The sequence below is a fragment of the Hyla sarda genome, chromosome 1, assembly GCF_029499605.1.
Source record: "Hyla sarda isolate aHylSar1 chromosome 1, aHylSar1.hap1, whole genome shotgun sequence".
Lineage (NCBI taxonomy): Eukaryota > Metazoa > Chordata > Amphibia > Anura > Hylidae > Hyla > Hyla sarda.
In genome coordinates, this window is record NC_079189.1 from 61,196,219 (window position 1) to 61,223,699 (window position 27,481).

The 27,481-nt window shown below is 45.0% G+C and overlaps 1 protein-coding gene across 5 annotated transcripts in view; it reads left to right on the forward strand.

Annotated features, from left to right (window-relative positions):
• Positions 1 to 7,338: 7,338 nt before the first annotated feature.
• Positions 7,339 to 27,481, forward strand: part of ZNF518B (zinc finger protein 518B) — a 70,327-nt gene continuing 50,184 nt past the window's right edge. For 2 of the 5 annotated variants that reach the window (XM_056555151.1, XM_056555149.1), the window contains exon 1: positions 13,047 to 13,085. The gene's annotated coding sequence lies outside the window, so the exon portion shown is untranslated. The other 3 variants (XM_056555150.1, XM_056555154.1, XM_056555155.1) reach the window with 3 other exon arrangements.

Consider the following 27,481-nt stretch of genomic DNA (forward strand, 5'->3'; position numbering starts at 1 on the left):
ACAGTTTGATGGTGCATATTGTTGTGCGAGATGTGTGCTAGTTGTCCGTTTGGAAGCCCAGATCCTGCATCTAGAGGGGCGACTGGCAACAATGAGAAGCATTAACAACATGGAGAGGAGTCTCCTGCTCACTGAGCAGGCACTCTCGGGAGTAGAGGTGGGGGAGGACAGTGGGACGGAGTTGCAGGACAGTCAGGCAGTTAGCTGGGTTACAGTTAGAAAGAGGGGTAGGGGAAAAAGTGTCAGGGAGGCTAGTCCTGAACTGGCACACCCCAACAAGTTTGCCCGCTTGGCAGATGAGGGGGATGCCATTACAGAGCTAGGAGAACTGCAGCAGGATACCACCTCTGACCGCCAGGGGGGTGTCTGCTCCAGTAAAGAGGGAGGGAGGAGTACAGGGCAGGCCAGACAGGTACTAGTGGTGGGGGACTCAATTATTAGGGGGACAGACAGGGCAATCTGTCACAAAGACCGGGATCGCCGAACAGTGTGTTGTCTGCCTGGCGCACGAGTTCGGCACATCGCGGATCGGGTTGACAGGTTGTTGGGCGGGGCTGGAGAGGACCCAGCAGTCATGGTACATATTGGCACCAATGACAAAGTAAGAGGTAGGTGGAGTGTCCTTAAAAATGATTTCAGGGACTTAGGCCGCAAGCTTAAGGCAAGGACCTCCAAGGTAGTCTTTTCTGAAATACTACCAGTACCACGAGCCGCACCAGAGAGGCAGCGGGAGATCAGGGAGGTAAACAAGTGGCTCAGAAGCTGGTGTAGGAAGGAAGGGTTTGGGTTCATGGAGAACTGGGCTGACTTCGCTGTCGGTTACCGGCTCTACCGTAGGGACGGGCTGCACCTCAATGGGGAGGGTGCAGCTTTGCTTGGGGAGAAGATGGCTAGAAGGGTGGAGGAGTGTTTAAACTAGGGACTTGGGGGGAGGGAACCTACAGCAAAGAGGGGGAAGATAGTGTAGATAGAGAGGTGGGAATTATAAATGTACCTGGGGGTGGAGCGGAGGGAGGGGTTAGAATAGTTAATAGGAATAAGCTTCATAGGAAAATAAAACTTACACCCTTGAATCCCATTAACCCCAATAACATAAAGGATGGAAATGTAAAGTGTATGTTCACAAATGCCAGAAGCCTAGCAAATAAAATGGGGGAGCTTGAGGCCTTGATACTGGAGGAACATATTGATATAGTTGGGGTCACTGAGACATGGCTGGACTCCTCGCATGACTGGGCTGTCAATCTGCAGGGGTTTACATTGTTTCGCAAGGATAGAATGAACAGAAAAGGTGGTGGAGTCTGTCTGTATGTAAGAAGTGGTATGAAAGTCAGTGTGAACGATGCCATAGTGTGTGATGATTCTGAGGATGTGGAATCATTGTGGGTAGAATTACAAAAGGAGGGAAATACTGAAAAAATAATACTTGGGGTAATCTACAGACCCCCTAATATCACTGAAGAGATAGAAGTTCAGCTTCATAAACAAATAGAGAGGGCCGCCCGGGCAGGTACAGTGGTAATAATGGGAGATTTTAACTATCCAGATATAGATTGGGGTCCGGGGTTGGCTAAAACTACAAAGGGGCGACAATTCCTAAATTTATTGCAGGATAATTTTATGGGCCAGTTTGTGGAGGACCCAACAAGAAGTGATGCCTTGTTGGATCTGATCATTTCCAACAACGCAGAGCTGGTTGGGAATGTAACTGTGCGGGAAAACCTTGGGAATAGCGACCACAATATAGTTACTTTTGACTTAAAATGTAGAAAACAAAGACAGGCGGGGAAGGCAAAAACATATAACTTTAAAAAGGCAAATTTCCCTGGGCTGAGATCTGCACTACAGGACATAGACTGGGGGGAGGTGTTCTCAAATACTGATACAGAAGGTAAATGGGACATCTTTAAATCAACTCTAAATAACTATACAGCTAAATATATACCAAAGGGGAACAAATATAAACGATTAAAACTAAATCCTACATGGCTGACACATGATGTTAAAAGAGCAATAAACAACAAAAAAATAGCCTTCAAAAAATACAAATCTGATGGGTCAGCTATAACATTTAAACAGTACAAGGAGCTTAATAAAATCTGTAAAAATGTAATAAAAACAGCAAAAATTCTAAATGAGAGACAGGTGGCCAAAGAAAGCAAAACTAATCCTAAATATTTTTTTAGACATATAAATGCAAAAAAACCAAGGACAGAGCATGTAGGACCCCTTAATAATGATAATGGGGAGGTTGTCACAGGCGATCAAGAGAAGGCGGAGCTACTGAATGGGTTTTTTAGTTCTGTATACACTATGGAAGAAGGAGCTGACATTGGCCAGGTCGGTGCTGGTAACACATCATATAATGTATTGAACTGGCTTAATGTAGAGATGGTACAAGGTAAGTTAAGTGATATAAATGTAAGCAAATCCCCAGGACCGGATGGACTACACCCAAGAGTTCTTAGAGAGGTAAGTTCAGTAATATCTGTACCCCTGTTCATGATATTTAGAGATTCTCTGGTGTCTGGTATTGTGCCAAGGGACTGGCGCAAGGCAAATGTGGTGCCAATCTTCAAAAAGGGCTCTAGGTCTTCCCCAGGAAACTATAGACCGGTAAGTTTAACGTGCATTGTGGGTAAATTGTTTGAAGGACTTATAAGGGATTACATACAGGAATACATAGGGGATAATTGTATTATAAGTGATAGCCAGCATGGGTTTACTAAGGATAGAAGTTGTCAAACCAATCTAATTTGCTTTTATGAAGAGGTGAGTAGAAGCCTTGACAGAGGAATGGCTGTGGATATAGTGTTTCTGGATTTTGCTAAAGCATTTGATACTGTCCCTCATAGACGTCTGACAGGTAAGTTAAGGTCTTTGGGTTTGGAAATTTTAGTTTGTAACTGGATTGAACACTGGCTCATGGATCGTACCCAGAGAGTGGTGGTCAATGATTCGTACTCTGATTGGTCCCCGGTTATTAATGGTGTACCCCAAGGTTCAGTACTGGGCCCGCTGTTGTTTAATTTATTTATTAATGATATAGAGGATGGTATTAACAGCTCTGTTTCTATCTTTGCAGATGACACCAAGCTTTGTAGCATGGTACAGTCTATAGAGGATGTGCATAAGTTACAAGATGACTTGGATAGACTAAGTGTCTGGGCATCCACTTGGCAAATGAGGTTCAATGTGGATAAATGTAAAGTTATGCATCTGGGTACTAATAACCTGCATGCATCGTATGTCTTAGGGGGGATTGAACTGGCAGAGTCACTGGTAGAGAAGGATCTGGGTGTACTTGTAGATCACAGACTACAGAATAGCATGCAATGTCAGGCTGCTGCTTCCAAAGCCGGCAGGATATTGTCATGTATCAAAAGAGGCATGGACTCAAGGGACAGGGACATAATACTCCCCCTTTATAAATCATTGGTACGGCCTTACCTGGAATATGCTGTTCAGTTTTGGGCACCTGTCCATAAAAGGGACACTGCGGAGTTGGAAAGGGTGCAGAGACGCGCTACTAAACTAATATGGGGAATGGAACATCTTAGCTATGAGGAGCGATTAAAGGAGTTACAATTGTTTAGTCTTGAGAAGAGACGTTTAAGGGGGGATATGATAAACGTATATAAGTATATTAATGGCCCATACAAAAAATATGGAGAAAAACTGTTCCAGGTTAAACCCCCCCAAAGGACGAGGGGGCACTCCCTCCGTCTGGAGAAGAAAAAGTTTAGTCTCAAGGGGCGACACGCCTTCTTTACCATGAGAACTGTGAACTTATGGAACAGTCTACCTCAGGAACTGGTCACAGCAGAACAATTAACAGCTTTAAAACAGGATTAGATACATTCCTGGAACAAAATAAGATTAATGCTTATGAAGAAATATAAAATCTCATCCCTTCCCCAATATCGCGCCACACCCCTACCCCTTAATTCCCTGGTTGAACTTGATGGACATATGTCTTTTTTCGACCGTACTAACTATGTAACTATGTAACTATGTCATGGAGTGGCTCTGGCTGAGGGGACTTTAGACAGAGGAACAGGGCCAAGTCCTGTTCCGGGACACCACATAAGAATTTCTTAATTCCGCACAGTCGACACTGTAAACAAAAATAATACCACTTCACATGTCAGAAGACCTAAAATTATGATGGTACCAATAGAAACTACAACTCTGTAGATTGAGGTGCAAAGCAATTCAAAATAAAAAAAAGTAATCAAGAAATCCCTAAAATCATACTGAATGAAGTTAAAGGGGTATTCTAATCTCACTGAGCTTTGAAAACAATGTTAATGGAAGTTACACAAATTGCATAACTTCCCTGCTTTGGATGCTTTTGCCTTCCTGATCACCTGCGGTGGCCACAATTAGGCCAGGGCGGGGGGAGGGAGGATTGTGGTGTTCAGTAAACCGAAATTATTAGATGGGAATACCCCTCTACAGTGTCCTGCACATATCTAATGTGCAGAGTTAAAAGCTGCAGATTTGATTCTGTGTTTGTGTTCAGTAAATGACTTTACATTGAAATCTGTAGCATAAAATCTGCAGCTTTAAATTCTGTACAGGATCTGCTGTACAGGGTGGGCCATTTATATGGATATACCTTAATAAAATAGGAATGGTTGGTGATATTTACTTCCTGTTTGTGGGGGGAAACTTTTCAAGATGGGTGGTGACCATGGCGGCCATTTTAAAGTCGGACATTTTGAATCACCCTTTTGTTTTTTCAATAGGAAGAGGGTCATGTGACACATCAAACTTATTGGGAATTTCACAAGAAAAACAATGATGTGCTTGGTTTTAACATAACTTTATTCTTTCATGAGTGATTTACAAGTTTCTGACCACTTATAAAATGTGTTCAATGTGCTGCCAATTGTGTTGGATTGTCAATACAACCCTCTTCTCCCACTCTTCACACACTGATAGCAACACCGCAGGAGAAATGCTAGCACAGGCTTCCAGTATCCGTAGTTTCAGGTGCTGCACATCTCGTATCTTCACAGCATAGACAATTGCCTTCAGATGACCCCAAAGATAAAAGTCTAAGGGGTCAGATCGGGAGACCTTGGGGGCCATTCAACTGGCCCACGACGACCAATCCACTTTCCAGGAAACTGTTCATCTAGGAATGCTCGGACCTGACACCCATAATGTGGTGGTCACCATCTTGCTGGAAAAACTCAGGGAACGTGCCAGCTTCAGTGCATAAAGAGAGAAACACATCATCATGTAGCAATTTCACATATCCAGTGGCCTTGAGGTTTCCATTGATGAAGAATGGCCCCACTATCTTTGTACCCCAGATACCACACCATACCATCAATTTTTGTGTTCCAACAGTCTTGGAGGGATCTATCCAATGTGGGTTAGTGTCAGACCAATAGCGGTGGTTTTGTTTGTTAACTTCACCATTCACATAAAAGTTTGCCTCATCACTGAACAAAATCTTCTGCGTAAACTGAGGGTCCTGTTCCAATTTTTGTTTTGCCCATTCTGCAAATTCAGTGCGCCGATCTTGTTCATCCTCGTTGAGATGCTGCAGTAGCTGGAGTTTGTAATGGTGCCATTTGTAAGTAGCTAATATCTGCCGAAGGGATGTTCGACTAATGCCACTCTCCAGTGACATGCGGCGAGTGCTACGCTGTGGGCTCTTGCTGAATAAAGCTAGGACAGCCACTGATGTTTCTTCATTAGTGACAGATTTCATGCGTCCACATTTTGGCAAATCCAACACTAAACCAGTTTCATGAAACTTAGCAAGCAGTTTGCTAATTGTAGCATGGGAGATGGGTGGTCTCGTAGGGTGTCTTGCATTGAAATCTGCTGCAATGACCCGGTTACTGCGTTCACCAGACATCAACACAATTTCTAAATAACTCATGAAAGAATAAAGTTACGTTAAAACCAAGCACCTCATTGTTTTTCTTGTGAAATTTCCAAAAAGTTTGATGTGTCACATGACCCTCTTCCTATTGAAAAAAACAAAAATTGGATTCAAAATGGCCGACTTCAAAATGGCCGCCATAGTCACCACCCATCTTGAAAAGTTTTCCCCTCACATATACTAATGTGCCACAAGCAGGAAGTTAATATCACCAACCATTCCCATATAAATGGCCCACCCTGTATATTATTGCTGCATATTTTCTGTAGCTGATTTGGTTACCCATTAAAGTTAATAACATTTTCTTATGGAGAAAAGTTATGGTGGGGGGGGGGGGAGGGGGGGGGGGGAGATTTAGTAACAGCCTTTTTTTTTGGTGTAGAAAAACTTGTAGAAATGTGTGCACTTTTTTGCTGAAGTGATTTTTTATAAAAAAAATGACTTTTGTACATACTTCTGGTTTTTCACTTTGCAGTAGTTGCTGATTTTAAAAGTTGCAAGCTTTTCGCAAAACCCTCAGTTTGTCGCATATCTACACCAGTCTGGATGTGGCTTACAAAACTAGCTGTGGACAGCATTTTAAAAAGTCAAAAGCAAAGAGGTAAAAAGAGGAGGAATCATGCAAAGTCATGGTCTGAAGTGTTTTTTTTTTTTGTTTTTTACTTACATGCAACAAATGTATTAACCCCTGCACGATATTTTGATTAGTATGTGGCATTTTAGCAAACCAAGGACACACAATGATAAACATCCTTCATGGATCTTAGAAGGTAAAGAAGGAAATACGTATGCTAAAAAAAAGGGGGTCTGCTGCGGAAAAAGGAGGAACTGCTGCTAATGTCTTACAGCCAGATACCAGTCACCTTCAGAGATCTTGTGGAGTTCATGCCTTAAGATTCATTTTAGTGTCACAAAGAGTACCTACACGATAGTAGGCTTCAGGCTATGTACACATGGCAGAATGTCCACCCGGAAAATTTCCAGGCAGACATTTTGCAGAAAGTGGGCGCTAGGATCGCTCGGAAATGCGCCATCTCCATAGATGCCAATGCTTTTGTGAGCGGATTCTGCAGATAGAATAGACATGCCAATTCTTTTATGAAAATTGGAATTTCCACAGCAGATGTTTCCACCGCGGAAATTCCGACATGAGAACGATGCCTTAATGTTATGGCTAATAGGTATTTAGGAAGATAGTGTAATGTGAACAGAGCTTAATACATTTATGACAATATGGTGAGGATTTGAAATTAATAAAATATAACAAACTGATTTTTCACATAACCGTATGTATAATCTTGCATGTAAGTGAATTACTGAGTATTTTGGGCCAAAATGACCTCATTATGGAGACAATTTGTCTAATGGTTTCGTGAGGCAGATGTGACAATGTCCAGTGCTCTGTGTCTTACATCTAGAGCTGGAGGCAGGGACAGGTTGCCATGGTGACCATCTCCATCTTAGAGAGAGGACATGAGAAGGAGAGGTTAGTAAAAGCAGTAAATGGCAGCTCCTGGGAGGAAGAAATGCTGGTATATGGGTCAGGTTGACATCTATCAGGACATGGGTAACCTCCTCAGGCCTTTGTTTATTATCATACCATTGGTATATATAGGAACACTGGTATATGGGTCAGGTTGACCTCTACAGGGACATGGGTAACCTCCTCAGGCCTTTGTGTGCATCTTTTGTGGACACAATAGTATAAGTTTATTATCATAACAGAGAATTGGTATATGGAGGGGCACTGCCAAAACGCACATGTATTTAGGGTATGTTCACACATATGTTATATGCCGCAGATTTGATGCTGAGGGTTTTATGCTGAGGATTTTAACCACTTAAGGACATTGGAAGTAAATGTATGTCCTGATGTGCTGGTGCTTTGCGTATCAGGACATACATTTACGTCCTGTTCATGAAGCGAGCACAGAAGTTGTGCTCGCTTAATGCACAAGAGGTCCCAGCTGCTATCAGCATCCAGAGACCTGCCAGCAATGGCGGACATCAGGGATCGCGTTGATGTCCGCCATTAATCCCATCTGATGCCGTGATCACTACTGATCACAGCATCTGCGGGCAATACAGCGGCACGACTTCTCACCTGCCACCGGTCGCTCTCACGGGGTCTTCTTCTCTGGTCTGCCTGCTAGTAGACCAAAGAAATAGATCAAGATAATACTGACTATTGCTATACCTATGCATAGCACTGAACAGTATTATCAATCTAATGATTGCTATAAATAGTCCCCTATGGGGATATATATATATAAAAAAAAAAAAGGTAAAAAAAAAAGTAAATAAGCCCCTCCCCCAATAAGAATTTTATTGCCCCTTCTTTCCATTTCATTTATTGCTCCTTCTTTTGGCATTTTTTAAGAATTTTGTTGGGTACCAAAAAAAAAAAAAAAAAAAAGGGTGGATGCAGTAGGGATGGAAAAAATTGCAGTTTTTAGTTTTTTTTCAAACAGGGACCAATTTATGTGAATGGGCAGGGACATAAAAATGTAGACAATATAAAAAAATGGATAAAGGGACCATTTAATTGTAAAAACAATATTTTTTTAAAATTAATTTTGTGAAACTTTTTATTAATAATGAATTTTAATTATGTATTTTATAAAGTGTGTTTTTAACTTTAAAAAAAAAAAAAACTTTATTCTTTTTATTTTATTCGTTATTTAGGTACTACTACTACTACTCCCAGCATGGAACAGACTGTTCCATGCTGGAAGCTGTAGTACCTGTACTTAAAGACAGATCACCCCAGTCCAACCGCACCATGATGTACATTTACATTTAAGGACCAGGGTTTTTTCCATTTTTGCACTTTCATTTTTTCCTCCTTACATTAAAAAAATCATAACTCTATCAATTTTGCACCTAAAAATCCATATGATGGCTTATTTTTTGTGCCACCAATTCTACTTTGTAATGGCATCAGTCATTTTACCCAAAAGTCTATGGCGAAAAGGAAAAAAAAATCATTGTGAGACAAAATTGAAAAAAAAAACAAAAAAAAAACATCATTTTGTTAATTTTTGGGGCTTCTGTTTCTACGCCGTAAATTTTTCGGTAAAAATGATACATTTTCTTTATTCTGTAGGTCCATACGATTAAAATGATACCCTACTTATATAGGTTTGATTTTTTCATACTTCTGAAAAAAAAATCATAACGACATGCAGGAAAATTTATACATTTAAAATTGTCATCTTCTGACCCCCATAACTTTTTTATTTTTCCGCGTATGGGGCGGTATGAGGGCAAATTTTTTGCGCCGTGATCTGTTTTTAGTGGTACCCTTTTTGTATTGATCGGACTTATTGATCGCTTTTTATTCATTTTTTCATGATATAAAAAGTGACCAAAAATACACTATTTTGGACTTTGGAATTTTTTTGCACATACGCCATTGACCGTGCGGTTTACTTAATGATATATTTTTTATAATTCGGACATTTCCGTACGCGGCGATACCACATATGTTTATTTTTATTTACACAGTTTTTTTTTTTATGGGAAAAGGGGGGTGATTCAAACTTTTTTTTAGGGGAGGGGTTAAATGATCTTTGTTACCTTTTTTTTTCACTTTTTTTTTGCAGTGTTATAGCTCCCATAGGGACCTATAACACTGCACACACTGATCTCTTTTACTGATCCCTGCAAAGCCATAGATAGGGGCTCGATTGCTCAAGCCTGTAGCTCAGGCTTGGAGTAATCAAATGCCGATCAGACGCGATGGAGCAAGGAAAGGGGGTCTCCGCTCACGTCCTAGCTGATCAGAACATCACGATTTTATCGTGATGTCCCGATCAGTCCGACTTAGCTGCCAGGAAGCGTTTACTTTCTTTTTTAGACGCGGCGATCAACTTTGATCGCCGCGTCTAAAGGGTTAATAGCGTGCAGCACAACGATCGGTGCCGCACGCTATTAGCCCAGGGTCCCGGCTATCACTAGCAGCCGGGACCGACCCCGCGTGACCCCGTTATAAACACTGGGACCGGGCGAGGGGTGTACAGGTACGCCCTTCGTCCTGAAGGAGTCAAAATATAAATTTAGTTAACTACAATTTTTCCCCATCCCTACTGTATCTTTTTTTGTTTTTGTTTAATGGTAACCTATGATATTCATAAAAAAGGTATCTCCATCCTTTTTTTGGATCTCTAAAGTCCAAAAAAGAATAAAAAACTTCAGCAAAAACGCTAAAGTTAAAACCCACATGGCGTTTTTTCATTCCCATGGACTTTCATTCCCATAGACTTAGACGATTTTGGTGAAAAAAACGCCATAGCCTCAACATGCTGCGATTTTGAAAAACTGCCAAGGAGCTGAAAAACACCAAAGAATAGTGAATAAAGGTCAAAAGGATTTTAAAATGCTGCAGTGTTTTTTCACAGAAAAAATGCAGTGTGGCAGACTTGGTGTTTTTCTTGGCGTTTTTGCGAGGAAAAAAAAACAAATGGAAACTTAGCTTTAGAAGGTGAGGAGGAAAACTAAACCTAAATGCAATAATAAAATTGTCTGTGTCCTTAAAGGGGTACTCCGCCCCTAATACATTTTATCCCCTATACAAAGGATAGAGGAAAAGATGTATGATCGTGGGGATCCCACTGCTGGGGACCTCCACAATCTGTCATTCCGCACCCACCTTTGTGAGCCGTCACGCCCCCTCCCATTGACTCTGGCCCCGTGGTCATCACGCTTCACACACGGAGCCTCCAGCGCAGCAGAGAGCTCACAAAGCTGGGTGTGGAATGACAGATTTTGCGGGTACCCAGCGGCGGAACCCCCATGATCATACATCTTATCCCCTATCCTTTGGACATTGTCTGTTTCCTAACTCAGTGTTTCCCAACCTGTGTGCCTCATGCTGTTGCAAAACTATAACTCCCAGCATGCACTGACAGACCATGCATGCTAGGAGTTGTAGTTATGCAACAGATGGAGGCACATGGGTTGGGAAACACTGAGTTAGGAATAAGACAGTGATGCGGGAACACTGCGGTAGTCTGTCACCTAACTCAGTGTTTCCCAATCCCAACCAGTGTGCCACTAGCTGTTGCATAACTACAACTCCCAGCATGCACGGTCTGTCAGTGCGGGCTGAGAGTTGTAGATTTGCCCCCCGCCATGTGAATGTATAGGGCACATTCACATGGGCGGGGGTTTACAGCAAATTTCTGCTTCAAGTTTGAGATGCGGCAAATTTTCCGCTGCAGCGGAAAACTCACTGTAAACCCCCGCCCGTGTGAATGTACCCTAAAAACACTACACTACACTAACCCTAAATGAAGAGTAAAACACTACATATACACTACACCCTTACACTGTTGCCCCCCCCCCCCCAATAAAAATTTAAAACGTCTTGTACGGCAGTTTTTCCAAAAAGGAGCCTCCAGCTGTTGCAAAATAACACCTCCCAGTATTGCCGGACAGCCATTGACTGTCCAGGCATGTTGGAAGTTTTACAACAGCTGGAGGCACCTTGTTTGGGGAAAACTGAGGTACAGTGAAAGTACAGTGAATGAAAAGTATGGGGCAACACCAGCATGTTAGTGCAAAAAAAAAAAAAATTGCACTAACATGGTGGTGTAGACCCCAACTTTACCTTTTCATAAGGAGAAAAAGCCACCAAAAAACTGTTGCGTAATTTCTCCCGAGTACGGAAATACCCCATGTGTGGACGTAAAATGCTTTGCGTGGCGCACAACAATGCTCAGAAGTGAGAGTGCACTATGTACATTTGAGGCCAAAACTGATGATTTGCACATGGGTGTCTGCTGGTTACAGTGGTTCTGACAAACGCAAAAAAATAAATACCCACATGTGACCCCATTTTGGAAACTACACCCCTCACGGAACGTAATAACACCCCACACCCCACAGGTGACTGACAGATTTTTGGAACAGTGGTCCGTGAAAATAAGAAATGTAATTTTTCATTTGCACAGCCCACTGTTACAAAGATCTGTCAAACACCAGTGTGGTGTAAATGCTCACTGCACTCCTTGTCACGTTCCTTGAGGGGTTTAGTTTCCCAAATAGTATGCCATGTGGGGTGTTTTTTTTGCTGTTCTGGCACCATGGGGGCTTCCTAAATGAAACATTCTCCCCAAAAACCATTTCAGGAAAATTCGCTTTCCAAAAGCCCAATGTCGCTCCTTCCCTTCTGAGCCCTCTATTGCACCCGCAGATCACTTTACATCCACATATGATATATTTCCTTACTCAAGAGAAATCTGGTGGGACATTTTTCACCTATTACCTTTGTGAAAAGGAAAAATTTGGGGTAACATAAGCATTTTAGTGAAAAAAATAACATTTTTCATTTTCACGTCCAACTTTATTGAAAATTCATCAAACAACTGTGGGGTGTAAAGGCTCACTGTACCACTTATTACGTTCCTTGAGGGGTGCAGTTTCCCAAATAGTATACCATGTTGGGTGTTTTTCGCTGTTCTGGCATCATAGGGGCACCCTAAATATGACATGCCCCGCAAAAACCATTTCAGCATAATTCGCTCTCCAAAATTCCATTGTCGTTCCTTCTCTTCTGGGCTCTCTTGTGCGCCCACAAAGCACTTTACATCCATATATGAGGTATTTCTTTACTCAAGAGAAATTGGGTTACAAATTTTGGGGGGCTTTTTCTCCTTTTACCCCTTGTAAAAATAAAAGATATGGGTCTACAAGAACATGTTAGAGTAAAAAATGAAGATTTTGAATTTTCACCTCCACTTTGCTGCTATTCCTGTGAAACACCTAAAGGGTTAAACTTTCTGAATGTCATTTTGAATACGTTGAGGGGTGCAGTTTTAATAATGTGGTCCATTATGGGGTATTTCTAACATAAAGACCCTCAAATTCACTTCAAAACTGAACTGGCCCCTAAAAAATTAAAATTTTGAAATTTACTTGAAAAATTGGAAAATTACTGCTGAATTGTGAAGCCCTCTAATGTCTTCAAAAAGTAAAAACATGTCAACTTTATGATGTCAACATGAAGTAGACATATTGTATATTTGAATCAATATATAATTTATTTGGTATGTCTATTTTCCTTACAAGCAGAGAGCTTCAAAGAGCTTAAAAATGCTAAGTTTTCTAATTTTTCATGACATTTTTGAATTTTTCACCAAGAAAGGATGCAAGTATTGACGGAAATTTACCACTAACAGTAAGTAGAATATGTCACGAAAAAAAAATCTCAGAATCAAATTCATAAGTACAAGCATCCCAGAGTTATTAATGCTTAATGTGACAGTGGTCAGATGTGCAAAAAGTGCTCTGGTCCTTAGGGTCAAAATGGGCTCGGTCCCCAAGGGCATGGCATGTTTGTTGGAGCCAGACTGGCTGGTCTGAGTATTTCAGAAACTGTTGAACTACAGTGACCCCCCGACCTACGATGGCCCCGACATATGATCAAATCGACATACGATGGCCTCTCAGAGGCCATCGCCATGTCGATGTCAGCATCGACATACGATGCTTTTTTATGTCGGGGCCATCGCATTAAGTGCTATCTGGCAGCGCAAAATGCTTAAGCTGCTGCCGGATAGCAGCTTAATGTTCCCCGTGTGGTGCGGTAAGTATTACTTACCCCTCCACGATGCTCCGGGGTGCCCGGGTCCAGCGCTGGTCTTCCGGTGTCTTCTCGGCCCTCTCCGATGGCGTCAATAAGCTGCTGTGTACGTCATCCAATAGGAATGGTGTACGCAGCGGCGTAATGACGTCGCAACGCAGGCCCAGTAAGGCCTTGCGGAAGACAGCAGAGGACCGGAGAAGACAGCAGAGGACCGGAGAAGACAGCAGAGGACCGGAGAAGACAGCGGAGAGCCCAGTGGAGGCCCGAGTTCACCATCGGGAGCGGCGGGGACACCATCGCGAGCGGCGGGGACAGGTGAGTGCAGCTTCCTATACTTTACATTGCACGAATCCCTCAACATACAATGGATTCGACAAACGATAGCTAGTTTGGAACGAATTACCATCGTATGTTGAGGGACCACTGTACTGTGTTTTTATTTATTCAATTTGTTTTATGCCATTCACAATGCGGACAATTGGACATCTATTTTCTACAGGCCAATACAACTGCAATGATACCCAATATGTATGATTTACTACAAAACATAAAAAACGAAAAAACTTAAAAAAATTACATCTCCTTATTCAGACCCCTATAATTTTTTTATTCTTCCATCTACAGAGCTGTACGAAAGCCTATTTTTGTGTCATGATCTTTACATTTTATCAGTACCATTTCTAAGTTTTTGATCGCTTTTTATTCTATTTTTCCACAATATGAAATAAAAAGCAAAATGTCACATCTCCCCTAAAATGGCACCAATAAAAACTAAAGAGCACCTAGCAAAAAAAGAGCCCTCATAGAGCTTTGTAGATGGAAGAAGTGTTTAAAAAGTAATAGATAGTAATAATAGAACATCATTGTAATTCTATTATAATAATAATAATCATCAATAAAACACACTGAAATCGCAAACTGACCTTTAGGGTCACATATTGCTTTAACTAAGTCAAAGGCCACTGAGTTCCAGATAGAAATTAATACTCATCTGCTTTTGGAGGTATGGTGAGCATGATTAATGTTAGGGAAAGCAGGATGTGTGATACGGAAAGCATCTTTGTGAAGCAGGTGCATCTCCTGGGTGCATAATATATTGCACCCCAAAGACAAAGCCTCTCTCCAAAGAAATTATCTTTTATGTGGACTACTCAGACCATTGGCATTGATACTAAGGAATTTTAAAACCATAAGGTGTGTAAATAAGTGCAAGAATATAGTAGGTAGTAAACCATATTAGAGGACTCCGTGTGCCTCCCAGCCAGCACACGTGTCCAATGGGTATGGACAATAGATATTAAGCCGACAAAACATTCAAAGTTAGGGTGAACATAAGGTGCCCTAAAAACAAACAGTAGGCCGAAAACACGATATAGTGGCAACAGCCACCCCACCTTCGTGAGGCTTAAAGTCCTGTCTGAAGCCAGGTGCATGGACTTCCCAGACCAGCCTGAAGTGCCAAGAGTCTTAAAGAGTACCTGAAAAAATTTCCCAAGTTAATTTCACCACCGACCAGTCATCTCGGATCTTATGCGGAGAGGGGGAAGGTCTTGCAGATGTCAGGTCTGTATGAATATTCCATTGTTGCAAGAGGGAAACGCCATCTTCAAGGTTACGGACAGCATGTAAAAGTATTCCCTTGGCGGATCAGAAGGCGGTTTGGGAATCCCCATCTATAGGGAATCTTTGCAGCACGAAGTGTGGAGGTAACAGGTTGAAGGGAGCGGCGCCATTGTAGAGTTGCGGCGGAGAGGTCCGCATAAACAGAAATTTGGTGGTAAGGAGCTGGCAGGCCCCCGTTGGACCAAGCATATTCCATCAGCCTGTCCTTCATATTAAAGAAATGTACTCTCGCAAGTACGTCCCGTAGGATGGAGTCCTCCAAGTGCTTGGTTCGGGGAATCTGGTGAGCACAATCCACCTCCAGCTCCTCGAGGGAGCAGGAGGGAAGGACTACACGTGCAGGGAGCCAACATATGCCGGGATCTCGGCAGGGGAGACCGATTCCGGTATCCCCCTCAGCTTCACATTGTTTTGCCGACTGCGTTCTTCTTTGTTGGCGACTTTAGCTTTTAGCATATTAATATCATGTTCCGCAGCATGGTGAGAGTCAATCAATTCGTTATGGGATGCTGAAAATTCCTCAAATTTAGATTCAATATGTTTGGCGTAGCACCAGCAGCATATTTTTCATGGCGGTGTCTGTTAAGGCAACTCCCTGCACTGCAAGTGCGTTAATGGCAGCGCTTCCTCCCTGGCTATAGGGGGACAGTCAGCCCAGTCACCCACCTCTTCACGGGCTGGAGAAGTGGAGAGATTTTGCCTCAGTGTTGCAGGGGTCCCTGATGTCACACTGCAGGAAGCGGAGAGCGGGCCTGTGTGAGCAGATCTGCCGCTGGTAAATGCAAGGCCTCCATGCTGGATGGGAGCGGAGATGCAGGAGCCAATGTTAGTAGCTGTTAGTCTCCTGGCAGAAGCGGATGGTGGAGCGCTGGGTCCGAGGTGGATCTTCTAGGAGACACCAGCGAGAGAGTCTGAGCAGGTGACATGCGAGGGGAAATGGAGCTGCTAGCGCGCTCGGCACCATCTTGAGGCCACTCCTCGTGGCTAGTAAAGTAAAATTTAGCTAGCGTGCCTTGCTTGGATGACCCTTTTCTTCTCACTGGTATGATCACAGGTCGTTGCAGGATCGGTGGGTACCAAATTCGTGTCGATACGTGCTTGTTTAGCTTAGGGTTCCAGAGCTCAGCTAGTCAGCATCCATGCAGTCCAGCAGCTAGGCCACGCCCCCAGTTTCCCCCAATTTCACTCCACACATAAATATATATATATGTATAAGGAATATGCAAAGCAGCTCACCACCTACACCCTGCTCTGTACTGACGAGTGAAAGGCAAGCACCCTGTCTGCAGATGGGTCCTCTTCCCTTCTTGGGAGAATTCTGGCTTTGGCATCACATCCCAATCAGTTTTAGAAACTCCTTAATTGGAGATAATTAGAATCTCTGTACGCCAGAAGTGGCGCCGTCTCCCTAAGGAGAATACTCATCCATATATATATATATATATATATATATATATATATATATATATATCCACAAAGAAGTCCAACTCCAGGGATGTGTGAAAGCAAATGTGCTTTATTGACCCATGATCAGAAGCGGATGCAACGCTTCAGCTTCAACAGCGTCATGTTGTATTTTTTATGTATATATATATATATATATATATATGTGTGTATGTGTTTCTGTTACAATATATTATATGATAAAGTAAAGGCTGCCATTAACAAGTACAATTTGTCCCACAAATATAGCTCTGTTAATGGAAAAATAAAAACATTAAGGAACATCAAAAATCTTTGTGGCAGGAAGGGGTTAAAATCAATGATGCATTTGGTAAAAACATTTGCATAAATATAGTTGGCTCTTTAAAGGATTTATCTGACTTTTGTAAAAACCTATATCCTGCATACTTACCTATCCATGGTCTCCTGCTGGTCCCCCAAGCAGCTCACGTTCGGCTCTGACCATTCCCCCGATCTTCTTCCTGCTTCCTAGAAATGTGCTTAGAGCAGAACCTGCCAATTTAGCCAATTATAGGGCGCAGCTGTGTCCCATCTTGGTCAGTGATTGGGTAAGCCAGCAGGTCCTGCAACAAGTGCTCGTCTCGGAAGCAGGTACAAGACAAAAGATCAAAGGACCAGACGCCACTCTCAACAATTTTTATATAGTGGGCTGGGCCTAGGGTTTCCAACAGTCTGGCACATTTACTATAATTCAGGCCAGTGAGTAGGCATACATTATAGTTTAGCATACAGTCAAGATGCACCAAATTTCTTGAAAGGCATTCATCTCTTTATAAAATTGTGGAATCTTACTTAAGACTGGCAAATAAATGACACATGTTTTTCAGGAAAGTAAATGTGGGCCATACATGTTAATGGTGCCTCCAGTTTTTCTAATAAGGAATCTGGGAGATCTTATTCTCTAGAATCTGTAAGAATTTGACAGAAGACATAAGCTGGGTTTTGCAGCTTTGCCCCTTAACCCACCATGATGTTGCCTGTTGTTACGCCGAGCGCTCCGGGTCCCCGCTCCTCCCCGGAGCGCTCGCTACACTTCCCTCACTGCAGCGCCCCGGTCGGTTCCACGGACCCGGGGCGCTGCGTTACCACCTCCGGCCGGGATGCGATTCGCGATGCGGGTAGCGCCCGCTCGCGATGCGCACCCCGGCTCCCGTACCTTACTCGCTCCCCGTCAGTTCTGTCCCGGCGCGCGCGGCCCCGCTCCCTAGGGCGCGCGCGCGCCGGGTCTTTGCGATTTAAAGGGCCACTGCACCGCTGATTGGTGCAGTGGTTCCAATTAGTGTTTACACCTGTGCACTTCCCTATATCACCTCACTTCCCCTTCACTCCCTCGCCGGATCTTGTTGCCCTAGTGCCAGAGAAAGCGTTCCTTGTGTGTTCCTTGCCTGTGATTCCAGACCTTCTGCCGTTGCCCCTGACTACGATCCTTGCTGCCTGCCCCGACCTTCTGCTACGTCCGACCTTGCTTCTGTCTACTCCCTTGTACCGCGCCTATCTTCAGCAGCCAGAGAGGTTGAGCCGTTGCTAGGGGATACGACCTGGTCACTACCGCCGCAGCAAGACCATCCCGCTTTGCGGCGGGCTCTGGTGAAAACCAGTAGTGACTTAGAACCGATCCTCTAGCACGGTCCACGCCAATCCCTCTCTGGCACAGAGGATCCACTACCTGCCAGCCGGCATCGTGACAGTAGATCCGGCCATGGATCCCGCTGAAGTTCCTCTGCCAGTTGTCGCTGACCTCACCACGGTGGTCGCCCAGCAGTCACAACAGATTGCGCAACAAGGCCAACAGCTGTCTCAACTGACTGTTATGCTACAACAGTTACTACCACAGCTCCAGCAATCATCTCCTCCGCCAGCTCCTGTACCTCCTCCGCAGCGAGTGGCCGCTTCTGGAATACGACTATCCTTGCCGGATAAATTTGATGGGGACTCTAAGTTTTGCCGTGGCTTTCTTTCCCAATGTTCATTACACTTGGAGATGATGTCGGACCAGTTCCCCACTGAAAGGTCTAAGGTGGCTTTCGTAGTCAGCCTGCTGTCTGGAAAAGCCCTGGCTTGGGCCACACCGCTCTGGGACCGCAATGACCCCGTCACTGCCTCTGTACACTCCTTCTTCTCGGAAATTCGAAGTGTCTTTGAGGAACCTGCCCGAGCCTCTTCTGCTGAGACTGCCCTGTTGAACCTGGTCCAGGGTAATTCTTCCGTTGGCGAGTATGCCGTACAGTTCCGTACCCTTGCTTCAGAATTATCCTGGAATAATGAGGCACTCTGCGCGACCTTTAAAAAAGGCCTATCCAGCAACATTAAAGATGTTCTGGCCGCACGAGAAATCCCTGCTAACCTACATGAGCTCATCCATCTTGCCACTCGCATTGACATGCGTTTTTCCGAACGGCGTCAGGAGCTCCGCCAGGATATGGACTCTGTTCGCACGAGGCGTTTCTTCTCCCCGGCTCCTCTCTCCTCTGGTCCCCTGCAATCTGTTCCTGTGCCTCCCGCCGTGGAGGCTATGCAGGTCGACCGGTCTCGCCTGACACCCCAAGAGAGGACACGACGCCGCATGGAGAATCTCTGCCTGTACTGTGCTAGTACCGAACACTTCCTGAAGGATTGTCCTATCCGTCCTCCCCGCCTGGAAAGACGTCCGCTGACTCCGCACAAAGGTGAGACAGTCCTTGATGTCTACTCTGCTTCTCCACGTCTTACTGTGCCTGTGCGGATGTCTGCCTCTGCCTTCTCCTTCTCTGCTGTGGCCTTCTTGGACTCTGGATCTGCAGGAAATTTCATCTTAGCCTCTCTCGTCAACAAGTTCAACATCCCGGTGACCAGTCTCGCCAGACCCCTCTACATCAATTGTGTAAACAATGAAAGATTGGACTGTACTATACGTTTTCGCACGGAGCCCCTTCTAATGTGCATCGGATCTCATCACGAGAGGATTGAACTGTTGGTCCTCCCCAATTGCACTTCTGAAATCCTTCTTGGACTTCCCTGGCTTCAACTCCATTCCCCAATCCTGGATTGGTCCACTGGGGAGATCAAGAGTTGGGGGCCCTCTTGTTCCAAGGACTGCTTAAAACCGGTTCCCAGTAAACCTTGCCGTGTCCCTGTGCTTCCTCATGTAACCGGTCTCCCTAAGGCCTATATGGACTTTGCGGACGTTTTTTGCAAAAAACAAGCTGAGACTCTACCTCCTCACAGGCCTTATGATTGTCCCATTGACCTCCTCCCGGGCACTACTCCACCCCGGGGCAGAATCTATCCTCTGTCCGTCCCAGAGACTCTTGCCATGTCTGAATACGTCCAAGAAAATTTAAAAAAGGGCTTTATCCGTAAATCCTCCTCTCCTGCCGGAGCCGGATTTTTCTTTGTGTCCAAAAAAGATGGCTCTCTACGTCCTTGCATTGACTACCGCGGTCTTAATAAAATCACGGTTAAGAACCGCTACCCCCTACCCCTCATCTCTGAACTCTTTGATCGTCTCCAAGGTGCCCATATTTTTACCAAACTGGACTTAAGAGGTGCTTATAATCTCATCCGCATCAGAGAGGGGGATGAATGGAAAACGGCATTTAACACCAGAGATGGACACTTTGAGTATCTGGTCATGCCCTTTGGTCTATGCAACGCCCCTGCCGTCTTCCAAGACTTTGTTAATGAAATTTTTCGTGATCTACTATACTCCTGTGTTGTTGTATATCTGGACGATATCCTGATTTTTTCTGCCAATCTAGAAGAACACCGCCAGCATGTCCGTATGGTTCTTCAGAGACTTCGTGATAATCAACTCTATGCCAAAATAGAGAAATGTCTGTTTGAATGCCAATCTCTTCCTTTTCTAGGATACTTGGTCTCTGGCCAGGGACTACAAATGGACCCAGATAAACTCTCTGCCGTCTTAGATTGGCCACGCCCCTCCGGACTCCGTGCCATCCAACGTTTTTTGGGGTTCGCCAATTATTACAGGCAATTTATTCCACATTTTTCTACCATTGTGGCTCCTATTGTGGCTTTAACAAAAAAAAATGCCGATCCCAAGTCCTGGCCTCCTCAAGCGGAAGACGCCTTTAAACGACTCAAGTCTGCCTTTTCTTCGGCTCCCGTGCTCTCCAGACCTGACCCATCTAAACCCTTCCTATTGGAGGTTGATGCCTCCTCAGTGGGAGCTGGAGCTGTCCTTCTACAAAAAAACTCTTCCGGGCATGCTGTTACTTGTGGTTTTTTTTTCCAGGACCTTCTCTCCGGCGGAGAGGAACTACTCCATCGGGGATCGAGAGCTTCTAGCCATTAAATTAGCACTTGAGGAATGGAGGCATCTGCTGGAGGGATCAAGATTTCCAGTTATTATTTACACCGATCACAAGAACCTCTCCTACCTCCAGTCTGCCCAACGGCTGAATCCTCGTCAGGCCAGGTGGTCTCTGTTCTTTGCCCGATTTAATTTTGAAATTCACTTTCGGCCTGCTGATAAAAACATTAGGGCCGATGCTCTCTCTCGTTCCTCAGATGCCTCTGAAATTGAACTCTCTCCTCAACACATCATTCCTCCTGACTGCCTGATTTCCACTTCTCCAGCCTCCATCAGGCAAACTCCTCCAGGAAAGACCTTTGTTTCTCCACGCCAACGCCTTGGGATCCTCAAATGGGGTCACTCCTCCCATCTCGCAGGTCATGCGGGCATCAAGAAATCTGTGCAACTCATCTCTCGCTTCTATTGGTGGCCGACTCTAGAGACTGATGTGGTGGACTTTGTGCGAGCCTGCACTATCTGTGCCCGGGATAAGACTCCTCGCCAGAAGCCCGCTGGTTTTCTTCATCCTCTACCTGTCCCCGAACAACCTTGGTCTCTGATTGGTATGGATTTTATTACTGACTTACCCCCATCCCATGGCAACACTGTTATTTGGGTGGTCGTTGATCGATTCTCCAAAATGGCACATTTCATCCCTCTTCCTGGCCTTCCTTCAGCGCCTCAGTTGGCTAAACAATTTTTTGTACACATTTTTCGTCTTCACGGGTTGCCTACACAGATCGTCTCGGATAGAGGCGTCCAATTTGTGTCTAAATTCTGGAGGGCTCTCTGTAAACAACTCAAGATTAAATTAAATTTTTCTTCTGCATACCATCCTCAATCCAATGGACAAGTAGAGAGAATTAACCAGATCTTGGGTGACTATTTACGACATTTTGTTTCCTCCCGCCAGGATGACTGGGCAGATCTTCTACCTTGGGCCGAATTCTCGTATAATTTCAGAATCTCTGAATCTTCCTCCAAATCTCCGTTTTTCGTGGTGTACGGCCGTCACCCTCTTCCCCCCCTCCCTACCCCCTTGCCCTCTGGTCTGCCCGCTGTGGATGAAATTTCTCGTGATCTTTCCACCATATGGAAAGAGACCCAAAATTCTCTCTTACAGGCTTCTTCTCGCATGAAGAGATTCGCAGATAAGAAAAGAAGAGCTCCTCCCATTTTTTCCCCTGGAGACAAGGTATGGCTCTCCGCTAAATATGTCCGTTTCCGTGTCCCGAGCTATAAGTTGGGACCACGCTATCTTGGTCCTTTTAAAGTTTTGTGTCAAATTAATCCTGTCTCTTACAAACTTCTTCTTCCTCCTTCTCTTCGTATCCCTAATGCCTTTCACGTCTCTCTTCTTAAACCTCTCATCCTCAACCGTTTTTCTCCTAAATCTGTTCCTCCCACTCCTGTTTCCGGCTCCTCGGACATCTTCTCTGTCAAAGAGATTTTGGCCTCTAAAAAGGTCAGGGGAAGAACTTTTTTTTTAGTGGATTGGGAGGGTTGTGGTCCAGAAGAGAGGTCCTGGGAACCTGAGGACAATATCCTGGACAAAAGTCTGATCCTCAGGTTCTCAGGCCCCAAGAAGAGGGGGAGACCCAAGGGGGGGGGTACTGTTACGCCGAGCGCTCCGGGTCCCCGCTCCTCCCCGGAGCGCTCGCTACACTTCCCTCACTGCAGCGCCCCGGTCGGTTCCACGGACCCGGGGCGCTGCGTTACCACCTCCGGCCGGGATGCGATTCGCGATGCGGGTAGCGCCCGCTCGCGATGCGCACCCCGGCTCCCGTACCTTACTCGCTCCCCGTCAGTTCTGTCCCGGCGCGCGCGGCCCCGCTCCCTAGGGCGCGCGCGCGCCGGGTCTTTGCGATTTAAAGGGCCACTGCACCGCTGATTGGTGCAGTGGTTCCAATTAGTGTTTACACCTGTGCACTTCCCTATATCACCTCACTTCCCCTTCACTCCCTCGCCGGATCTTGTTGCCCTAGTGCCAGAGAAAGCGTTCCTTGTGTGTTCCTTGCCTGTGATTCCAGACCTTCTGCCGTTGCCCCTGACTACGATCCTTGCTGCCTGCCCCGACCTTCTGCTACGTCCGACCTTGCTTCTGTCTACTCCCTTGTACCGCGCCTATCTTCAGCAGCCAGAGAGGTTGAGCCGTTGCTAGGGGATACGACCTGGTCACTACCGCCGCAGCAAGACCATCCCGCTTTGCGGCGGGCTCTGGTGAAAACCAGTAGTGACTTAGAACCGATCCTCTAGCACGGTCCACGCCAATCCCTCTCTGGCACAGAGGATCCACTACCTGCCAGCCGGCATCGTGACACCTGTGCATCATGGTGATGTTAAAGGGGTACTCCACCACTAGACATCTTATCCCCTATCGCAGCTGGGGACCCCCACAATCTTGGCTGTGGCAGCCCAGACATCCAGTGCACGGAGCGAACTTTGCTCCATGCCGGATAACTGGTGATGCGGGGCATTGGTTGTGACGTCACAGTCCCACTCCACTCGTGAAAACATTTTTGTGTTTTTTTGGGTCCCATCATGTCCTCAAAAAAAGGAATTAAAAAGTACTCAAAAAGTGAAATGGTATCAATAAAAACTACAGATTGCAGGGTTTTTACGTGGGTTTAAAGTCAGATATGCTGGAATCTTGCACTTAACCCCTAATAAGGATAAGCTAATTTAAATTAGAATACCCTTAAGTTTTTTATTTATTTTTTATTTTTTTATTAATCAACTGGTGCCAAAAGGTTCAACAGATTTAAAAATCGTAATTCCTTCAAATACCTATGGAAGTTTTATAGTTCTTTCCAGTCTGACCACAATGCTCTCTGCTGATGTCAGGAACTGTCCAGAGAAGGAGCAAATCAACATAGCAAACTTCTCCTGCTCTGGACAGTTTCTGACATGGACAGAGGTGTCAGCAGAGAGCACTGTGGTCAGACTGGAAAGAACTATACAACTTCCGCTGGAGCATACAGCGGCTAATAAATACTGGAAGGTTAAAGATTTTTAAATAGAAGTAATTTACAAATCTGTTTAACTTGCTTGTACCAGTTAATTAAAAAAATGTGTTTCTCACTGGAGTACCCCTTTAAAGGAGTTATAGGGGTTCTTCTGGGAGAGAAAACAAACAAACACTCAGTCAATCACTGGTACAGCATTGATTTGCCTCAGCATGTCAGTTGGAAGCACATCAAAAGGAAGCAGTAAACAACGGGGACTGGGGCACCATTAACCTCTTAAGGACGCAGGGCGTATGGATACGCCCTGCATCCCGAGTCCTTAAGGACGCAGGGCGTATCCATACGCCTGTGGGAATTCCGGCCCCCACCGCTAGCCGGTTGGGGACCGGAGCCGGATGCCTGCTGAAATCGTTCAGCAGGCATCCCGGCATATCGCCCAGGGGGGTCATTATGCCCCCCCATGTCGGCGATCGCCGCAGATTGCTGGACAATTCAGTCCAGCGATCTGTGGCGATTCCGGGTCAATCGGGTCTCCAGTGACCCGGTGACCCGGAATTACTGGCTGTTCGGGGCCGTCTCTGGCGGCCCCGAACAGCCAGAACCTGCAGGGGTGAGGTGGCACTAATGCCACCTCACGATCGCCCTGATTCGTCGGCCGGATTACCGGCCGACCAATCAGGGCGCCTGCTGCGGGTGTCACTCCCGCACCCGCTCCGCCCCTCTTCCGGAGGACGTGAGCGGGTGCGGGAAGACGACCCCGGGTGCTGGGGACCCCGATCCCCAGCGTCCATGTTGGGATCGGGGCCCCAGGAGCGACGGCGGCGGCGAGGGACAGTCCAGCGATGAAGCAACAGCAGGAGGTGAGTGACAGCCTCCTGCTGTTGCTTAGCAACAGCTCCCAGCATGCAAAAAGGGCATGCTGGGAGCTGTAGTTATGCAACAGCAGGAGGCAGACCACCACAACTCCCAGCATTCCCTTATGGGCATGCTGGGACTTATGGTTTTGCAACAGCTGGAGGCACATTATTTCCATGGAAAAGTGTACCTTCAGCTGTTGTATAACTACAACTCCCAGCTTGCACAAACAGCTAAAGTGCATGCTGGGAGTTGTAGTGGTGCATCTGCTGGTTGCATAACTACAACTCCCAGCATGCCCGTTGGCTGTCGGTGACTGCTGAGAGTTGTAGTTTTGCAACAGCTGAAGGCACACTGGTTGTGAAACTTAGAGTTTTTTTTTTTACCTAACTCAGTGTTTCACGACCGGTGTGCCTCCAGCAGTTGCAAACTACAACTCCCAGCAGTCACCTTACACCATGCACCGTACATGCTGGGAGTTGTAGTTTTGCAACAGCTGGAGGCACACTGGTTTTGAAACACTGAGTAAGGTCACAAACTCCGTGATACATAACCAGTGTGCCTACAGCTGTTGCAAAACTAAAACTCTCAGCATGTACAGTCTGTCAGCGCATGCTGGGAGTTTTAGTTTTGCAACAGCTGGATGTCCCCCCCAATGTGAACGTACAGGGTACACTCACATGGGCGGAGGCTTACAGTAAGTATCGGGCTGCAAGTTTGAGCTGCAGCAAATTTTCTGCAACAGCTCAAACTGCCAGCGAGAAACTACTGTGAACCCCCGCCCGTGCGACTGTACCCTAAAAACACTACACTACACTACCACAAAAAATAAAATAAAAAGTAAAAAACACTACATATACATATACCCCTACACAGCCCCCCTCCCCTCCCCAATAAAAATGAAAAACATCTGGTACGCCATGGTTTCCAAAACGGAGCCTCCAGCTGTTGCAAAACAACAACTCCCAGTATTGTCGGACAGCTGTTGACTGTCCAGGCATGCTGGGAGTTTTGCAACAGCTGGAGGCACCCTGTTTGGGAATCACTGGCGTAGAATACCCCTATGTCCACCCCTATGCAATCCCTAATTTAGGCCTCAAATGCGCATGGCGCTCTCACTTTGGAGCCCTGTCGTATTTCAAGGCAACAGTTAAGGGTCACATATGGGGTATCGCCGTACTCGGGAGAAATTGGGCTTCAAATTTCGGGGGGTATTTTCTGCTTTTACCCTTTTTAAAATGTAAAGTTTTTGGGAAAAGAAGCATTTTAGGTAAAATTTTTTTTATTTTTTTTACATATGCAATAGTCGTGAAACGCCTGTGGGGTATTAAGGTTCACTTAACCCCTTGTTACGTTCCCTGAGGGGTCTAGTTTCCAAAATGGTATGCCATGTGGGTATTTTTTGCGGTCCTGGCACCATAGGGGCTTCCTAAATGCGGCATGCCCCCAGAGCAAAATTTGCTTTCAAAAAGCCAAATGTGACTCCTTCTCTTCTGAGACCTGTAGTGCGCCAACAGAGCACTTTTCACCCCCATATGGGGTGTTTTCTGAATCGGGAGAAATTGGGCTTCAAATTTTGGGGGGTATTTTCTGCTTTAACCCTTTGTATAAATGTAAATTTTTTGGGAAACAAAGCATTTTAGGTAAATTTTTTTATTTTTTTTTTACATATGCAAAAGTGGTGAAACACCTGTAGGGTATTAAGGTTCACTTTACCCCTTGTTACGTTCCCCGAGGGGTCTAGTTTCCAAAATGGTATGCCATGTGTTTTTTTTTTTGCTGTCCTGGCACCATAGGGGCTTCCTAAATGCGGCATGCCCCCAGAGCAAAATTTCCTTCAAAAAAGCCAAATGTGACTCCTTCTCTTCTGAGACCTGTAGTGCGCCAGCAGAGCACTTTTCACCCCCATATGGGGTGTTTTCTGAATCGGGAGAAATTGGGCTTCAAATTTTGGGGTGTATTTTCTGCTATTACCCTTTTTAAAAATGTAAAACTTTAGGGAAACCAAGCATTTTAGGTAAAAAAAATTTTTTTTTTTTACATATGCAAAAGTCGTGAAACACCTGTGGGGTATTAAGGTTCACTTTACCCCTTGTTACGTTCCCCGAGGGGTCTAGTTTCCAAAATGGTATGCCATGTGGGGTTTTTTGCAGTTCTGGCACCATAGGGGCTTCCTAAAAGTGACATGCCCCCCAAAAACCATTTGACGCTCCTTCCCTTCTGAGCCCTCTACTGCGCCCGCTGAACAATTAACATGGACATATGAGGTATGTCCTTACTCGAGAGAAATTGGGTTTCAAATACAAGAAAAAATTTTCTCCTTTTTACCCCTTGCAAAAATTCAAAAATTGGGTCTACAAGAACAAGCGAGTGTAAAAAATGAAGATTGTGTATTTTCTCCTTCACTTTGCTGCTATTCCTGTGAAACTCGTAAAGGGTTAAAACGCTTACTGAATGTCATTTTGAATACTTTTGGAGGTGCAGTTTTTATAATGGGGTCATTTATGGGGTATTTCTAATATGAAGACCCTTCAAATCCACTTCAAACCTGAACTGGTCCCTGAAAAAAAGCGAGTTTCAAAATTTTGTGAAAAATTGGAAAATTGCTGCGGAACTTTGAAGCCCTCTGGTGTCTTCCAAAAGTAAAAACTCATCAATTTTATGATGCAAATATAAAGTAGACATATTGTATATGTGAATAAAAAAAAATTATTTTGAATATCCATTTTCCTTACAAGCAGAGAGCTTCAAAGTTAGAAAAATGCAAAATTTTCAAATTTTTCATC